This window comes from Berghia stephanieae, chromosome 5, assembly GCF_034508935.2.
Source record: "Berghia stephanieae isolate SIO BIC M18660-M18661 chromosome 5, UCSD_Bste_1.3, whole genome shotgun sequence".
Lineage (NCBI taxonomy): Eukaryota > Metazoa > Mollusca > Gastropoda > Nudibranchia > Aeolidiidae > Berghia > Berghia stephanieae.
This window is the reverse complement of record NC_088364.1, coordinates 48553117-48560616: the sequence shown is the minus strand read 5'-3', so window position 1 is coordinate 48560616 and position 7500 is coordinate 48553117. Positions and strand designations below refer to the sequence as shown.

Sequence of the window (7500 nt, the reverse complement as noted above, 5' to 3'; positions counted from 1 at the left end):
GACGATGTGGCTAACCACCCATCTTTTCCTTGGACCATGGACAAAACTTTTAACTTAAAAAAAAAAAGTTAAATATTTGAAAACATGTCTCGTAGTTTTCTCTCTTGATTTGGGCGATACTGCCCTTCAGACATTTTCAAACAAAAGTAATACTGTACAGCAGGAATAGATACACCCGTCCAACAACAACGCTTTTAAATAGGGCAACAACCACTAAACTGCTTAAAGCGCTTTACAACGGGTTCAAAGCCAACAGTAACATTTAGCATATAGGCCGTGACATCACATTACCAAGCGCTATTACCATAATTTTTTAAAGACTGAGACAACACTGTTACTGGCCCGATACGCATTTTATATCTAAGCAATGAGACAATGTTAGTAAATTATACATTTATTATATTTTACGCCGACCACATTCGTGACTCGAACCTAGGGAACTGTTGGTCCTAAGGCGAGTGTCATACCACAAGACCACAAGACCAAAATGAGCTATAATGTAAAATTGATTTCTGTCTTGTGATTTTTTTTGTTTTGTAAAGTAAGGATAGTTTGTGTGTCGTCAGAGTAGAATATCAACAATCTTTTTGGCGACTCCCAAATCCTCTACAAGTGCGGCTATTTGGTCTTTTATGTATGAAGACCCTGGGTTCGATGCCAGCTCTGAGCGGCGCATGGTTGAGTCCTTGAAAACGACTCTTTATTTACATTCTCTTATCATACTCGGGTTGTAAACTGACTACCGTACATGGCCGTTAAGAACGTTGCCTTTGTTTTTAAAAAAAATGTAATATCGCCCATCTGGCGTCATATCTCGTCTTACATGTCAAGTGTTGCTGTTGACTTGGGACCCCTTGTACATCGCTTTGAGAACATCGACTCCATTTAATTGATGTTGTATTTCTTTTTTTAAAACTGATTTTATTGGGCATGTACACAACTCACAGAGCTGATTTAAGGTTAAAGCAGCGCTTCATAATTGTTTTTTTTCTAATTCATTGAAAAAATATATTGTGTTCTTTCTTTTCTCCTTCTAATTTTTAAATATAAAAGTTTTGTTTGAATACGCGATGAGTTGGAAAATCTTTCTGAACAAACTCTCCTTTCAAACAGTCATTGGGGCTCTAGGTCGAACATTAAACAGAATGAATTGGCATACTAGTCAGATAATAATGGCAAACATTACCATGATTCACGATGCAGTGACCGAAATAAACTCCCGATTCCATGGGGCCCACATCTTTGACGGACTACTAATTCATCGAAAGCCACTTTTTTCTACCTTTTTTATGAATTTATAAATGAGGTTCTGTTATTTCTATCAATCAATCATCCGCCCACCCTTCTATTTTCACGTTTGTCTACCTGCTTCTCGGTTCGCTTGTCCCAGGTCTGTTTATGTTCATGGTTCTCTGCCCCATCTCCCTGTCTTGATGATCCGGATAATAAACGCTATTCGCACGAATTTATGATGGAATTGCTTTTAAACAAGATGGCTTATATTCACGAATTCATAACGCTTATCGCACATCACAATGTTTCATTTATTCCTCCAGCTGACCTCATCTAACCAAATTTTCATTTTTTACAATACAAAAGTCTCATCGAGCGTCAATTTTGTACTAACACTCTTAAAATACCAGCCTATCCCTTCAAGCAGGGTACTCATTCACTGCTAAGTGGGTTGATGTAAGTAAAGTGCCTTGGCCAAGGATACGACGACAGAGCCCAGCTACCCAATCACTGCTGAGTTGAGGGGACGTTGGGGAAGGGGGGACGGGAGGGGGGCTAGAAAAAAAAATCGACGCATGTTAAGCGAGCGTTCTACCAATGTGCTATCGGGACATTCGGTATTATAATAGATATGACGAAAAAGTAGAAAAAGAAAGATAAAATCGTGATTTTTTTATTTTTCCTTTTACAAAAACTATGTTTATTGGCGTCAATAAACAATAAAAGATTAATCAAGTTTCCTATTTTGAACATAAAATCAATTGGATTCAATAGTCTGATGTCACGTCACCCAGCAACGGCGGCCATTGTGGTTCTAAACAAAAAAAATCTTTTTATTCTTCATGCTGGCTAGAACTATTCATATGTCTGTGATCAGAATGTGTAAAAGTCAAAACATGATCCGATTTATAATGTTTTTTTCCCCCTCTGGATACGCTTTTATGCTCGTCGGAGAACTATTTCATAAGGGCGTCCGCCATTGTTCCGATAGTTTAGAACCAGTTACTAAGTTACCATGCGTCATTACGAGGGATGTGACGTTACGACTGTTGAAGCGTATTATTATCGTTTGGATCAGCCCGACCCGACGTGCACGTATGTACACGTTGCCCCGACCTAATAATAAATACCAGTTCGAGTCGATGGGTGACAAATGTGTCTTGTCAGAGTACGGCAGAGATATTGTTCTTAAAATATAATATCATATCAGTCTATGCAAAGTAGCTGGAAATGACAGATAGAACAAAAGCAACCTCCATATCGATCTGGAATTCCGTTCTCTTAAGATCAACACCCGATGTGCAATGAAAAAACAGATAAAACACAGGATTGAAAAGGGTAGGATTAGAGGACAAAGTTCCATGTTATGACAAAACTTCGTGAAATGATAAAATCCAATTTTACAGAAGGGATGATAAGATATTTTATATAGAGCAAATTCCACTAACTATGTTCCACCGTTTCCGACCGGCTATGAACGTTTACGACCGTATTCAACCTTCTCCTACCGTCTTGAAGCGGTTTCATGTTTGGAACAATTTTACAAGAGAGCTGAACAAATATTTTGTATAGTGCACATTCCACTTTATGTATCTCACCGTATACGACCGCCATCCATCGTATCAAAACGGTATCATGCTAGGGTGGCTTAGTAAATTGTAACATTTACAATCAATAATACGAGACTTGGTGTAAGATTTAAGTGCTTTATGGAGCAGGATGAATGTAGTCTCTTAAATAAATGCGGATAGTAATAATTTCATAAATCTAATCACTAAAACTTAAAATTCACATTTTGGTAACTAGAAATGAATCAACGAACATCAAAGCTAAAATACGCAGGAAAAACACGTAGATATTTAAAATATTGTACAGAAAACAAACTCGTTCTTCAATAAATATTGATCGATTAAAATGACGTGAAATTCCAGATTTGAAAGTTTTTGCTAAGTTGAGGGTCGTTTTTAATCGATCAATAACATACTATAAAAAACGAGTTTCCGGCCACAATTCTAAATTCATGTTTTTCATTAGCACGGCAGAAATATGCACCAAAGCTCTTTACTGGTTGACTCATAAGCCAACAACAACAGCACTTAACATGCAGGAGGAGGCATGACGCCTGTAAGGCGGTGTAATCTTACTTTTCCCGAGAGAGGTTACCGGCCAGGTACTCATCATATACCTGAGTACGTTGAGATAATGTTAGTAAAGAGCCTTTTCCAAAACTCAACTTTCCGCCGCCCAGACCGGAACTCAAAACAGGGGACCACATAAGCGAAGGCGAATGCCATGAAAAACATATGATAGACATATCTTGGAAAGCAGATTTTTAAACTTCTAATCATTTAAATATTAAGCAGGGGCTTCTAAGACCCTCTTTAGTGATGCAGATGATTTTGCTCATGACACGGATATAGATATTTTTCAATAGGGCATAGAAGTGGTGACGTCACACCTTCAACTCTTCCGGTTCCAGAAAAATTGGAAGTGTACATGTAACCAGTCCTTCGGAGGACGAATAATGAATAGGTTACACAATGAATCGTAAGGTGGAAGCAGCTTCTAGATGTGCTCACAGTACTATGTTATGACGATCTATCCAGGGCGTTAACTCATTACCGCACTCGTGCATCGTTGCAAACCCGCCCGGAAGCTTCGTCACAACTCACCGTTCAACTAGACGTTCTGCGGTCTCGGGCTCTTGACCACAACTGGTACATGTTGGACAGGTGGCAAATCCTCATATGGTGGCATACCTATTTTACTAGCAGGATGTATGTGCAGGATCATAGGATCACAGGACGTAAAAGAGCGAGTGTGTGCTAATCTTTATTGACGACCAGCGTATATTTTGACTAGAAAAAAGATGCCATAACTCTGAAACCAGAGGATCAATAACGCCAAGGTATGTATCCAGTCCTCTGGAAGAGTGACTTTACACTCCCAATGAAATTGGAACCACTTTTTTGACATCACACCTTTGTTCCCTATTTGACCTAATTCTCATTATACGGAGTTTTCTGATTGTGTGGCAGAATTTACTATTCAAAATTCTTATCATAACAGAGCTTTAAAAAATAATTAATAAAAAAAAAGAAGAAAAGTTAATTCGCCTTGAAAATGTCAACCTGAGCAAGAGATCTGATATGCAAATTTTAATTGGTGTTTAAGAGGTTTAATCTCGATTTTTGAGTTATTTTTTACCTGACACAAAATAAATATTCAGACATTTTAAAACTTATCTTATCGAATTGAAACCAAAGAACTCCATGTCTGGCTCACTTTGACTCAAACATACTTAAGTATATTATAGATCACTCAAAAGGTCAATAAAAACCAGAACAATAAACAAAACAAAAACACAGAAAAACAACAAATAAAAACAAAACAAATACAACAAACCCCCTCCCCCCCAAAAAAAAAACAACAACAAAACAACAAACAAACAAAAAAACAAAACAAAAACAAACAAATACAAAAACAAAACGAAAACAAAAAACAAAAAACATATAAACCAACCCCCAAAATAACAAACTAACAAAAAACGCCCAAAGAACAAACAACTGTCCAAAGGATAACGAGCATATTGTTACAGTTCGCTTAGCGGATGAAGCCCGGTTCCACGAGCCTTATGACTCTGCAAGGCGTCTTTTCACATCCATCATGAATTGACCTCAGCGCTTAAAGATACTTCATTTATTCTCCTGGCAGACCACATGAGGCCAAATTTCCACGCAACACGTCCAAATTGCCAGGGAGGCGCCCATTAAAAAATATATATCACTACCAAGAGCCACGTACTCATTAACATCTGAACTGAGAGTGAATTAAAAAAATAAATGTATCTTTCATAAGAGTCATTGTTACTCCCTTTATTTTACTATGCATCCTCTAGATTTTGGTATAGCTACACAACGATTAACAAAAAATGAGCTTTATATAGCGCATTATCCACTAAATGTGCTCAAAGCGCTTTACAAGAGGTCCCTGGTCAACAGCAACATTTAACATGTAGGACGGGACATGACGTCTGTTAGGCGATATTACAATTTTTCGGACAAAGACACCGCTGTTAACGGCCAGGTACTCATTTTACACCTGAGTACGGTGAGAAAATGTGAGTAAAGAGCCTTTTCCTATGCGCCGAACGCGAGGCTCGAATCCAGGACCTTCCGATCCGAAAGCGAGTGTCATACCACTAGACCACATTGCCGCAATGATAACGCCACAGTTTTGAGATTACTGTCACTGATTATACTGAGGACCATCCTCCATATTGCTAGGCCACAGATAAATTTAAAAAAAATGCTACTGTAATTTTATGTCCTCAGCGGCTCAGCTTATAGATAGAATGCGCTTGGCCAAGGAGTTCACAACATTGCTATCCGGAAGTATAACGGACCAACACACAAACTCTGTGTAACCATGAACTTTTATAGTCTGGTTAATACAGTTTAGTGAGAACAGCTCACAAACGCGGATGGCAAAAACAATAACAAAGGCCTGAGTGACGTCATCTGCATACTATCTATACTGCATTTATTCCACACGATAACCTTCCTTGTTCTTTTGGTTCTAAGTTAACCCTTTCCTTACCAACCATAGGAAAATCGTCACATTTGTTACGATGCAATCTACAAATCTATCATTCTCATTTCTTTTGTTCCATCACAACATTTAAAGAAAAAAAATTTGTTATAGCTGTTAAAACTTGACACTGTGTTGTAGAGTTCCTTTTGTAGAACATATAGAACGTCTTTATTGCTTTTCTGTTTGAGTAAGAAAAATATATTTTTGTGTTGGGGGGGGGGGGGGTGAATTTTTTTGGGAAAATTCTAACAATAGCTGGTAAGGAGAGAGTTAAATCAATTAGTCTTGTAGATCTAAAGTGCTGCCCTTTTTTATTGTCCCATTTATTGAAATGTTTATTGAAAGGCAATTAATTAGAACATCCAGGTAAGCGTAACACCTGTTTAGTCTAAAGTGGGTCAAAAATTTCGCCAAGATCGGCATCTCTGTGTCATCAAAAGTAAAAGATAAATAAATAAATAAATAAAAGTATTCAAGATCCGGAATAAATTAACGAGTTGTTGATTATTGAGAAGACATTTATATCGACGTATACCTCTCTACAGGTCTGATAACCAAACATATTATGGACTCGTTCATTGTTTTTATGGAAATACTCTCAGACCAAGCCCATATTGGGTTCAGACCTGCAAATATTTGCACGTCAATTTTGAGATTTATTCCCATACACGGAACTGGAAACCTCTCGTCAAAATGAGACAATTACTCTCTCGTGAAACCGAAACATTCATAACTCTGAGTAAAAAAAATACTTTATATATTTTTTTCATCTTCTCAATGTTTTTTTTAAAAAAATGCCTCAAATGTAATTCATTTTATTTGTATCAATGATGCTTATCTACGATGTTATTGATGCTTCTTTGTTTTCATTAATTAACTGAAAAATCTGAGTTAATGTATGGTCTCGATAGAATAAAATGTTTAAAATAAACCTTGAACTTGAACTTTTAATTAATCTTGAAACATAATTGGCTCATTGACAATTATATAGTGCCAATCTTTTCAACATTAATTAATACAAAACCTCATTGTCCGACATATTATAAATTGTAGTGTGCATACGTGTTTTATTGAGGTAATATTTGTGTCATAATTTTTTAACCTTATTCAGTGGCATCTTAATCTTCACAAAAACTAGTTCACCATTTATAATTTATGATGATTTATGACTGTAAAAAATTGACCTAAAATCAACTTACCTTCAGGGATTCGGTGATAGAATCCTTTCAGTGCGTCACTTTACTTATATTGGTATTTTTCTCCTCTTGCCATTAAAAAATTTATCATAACATTTAAATGGTTCGAATATTAGGTCCATAATAATTCGAGAAATACAACATCAGAATATTCAAATATGAAAACCGTATATTATCTGAATAATAAACAAAACAGGATCACTTGAAAACCACTTTTCACCACCTTCAAAAACACCACCAAGGAACTCTACCGCTCAATCGAGGATTATCGGGGGTAGAACTGAATCTATACAAACTCGTTCAGGCTGAAAGTAATTAAAATAATAACGCACGTGCCCCTTCGACGAAGAATCAGCTGAGTGTAAGCTCTACCTTCGTCGGAAAGCTCACACTTGTTTGCTTGCCGTAGAAGCGGTATCGTGAGCACGACAGTGAACATCGACAGTTATCAAACGACGAACGTGAGTCTGTCTGTGAA

The 7500-nt window shown here is 37.0% G+C and overlaps 1 protein-coding gene across 2 annotated transcripts in view; it reads right to left on the bottom strand.

The window, feature by feature from the left end:
• Positions 1–7465, bottom strand: part of LOC144973083 (tolloid-like protein 1) — a 119755-nt gene extending 112290 nt beyond the window's left edge. Inside the window, exon 1 of one of the 2 annotated variants that reach the window (XM_078915094.1) lies at positions 7026–7465. The gene's annotated coding sequence lies outside the window, so the exon portion shown is untranslated. The remainder of the gene's footprint in view (positions 1–7025) is intronic. The other variant, XM_078915096.1, reaches the window with a different exon arrangement.
• Positions 7466–7500: the final 35 nt, after the last annotated feature.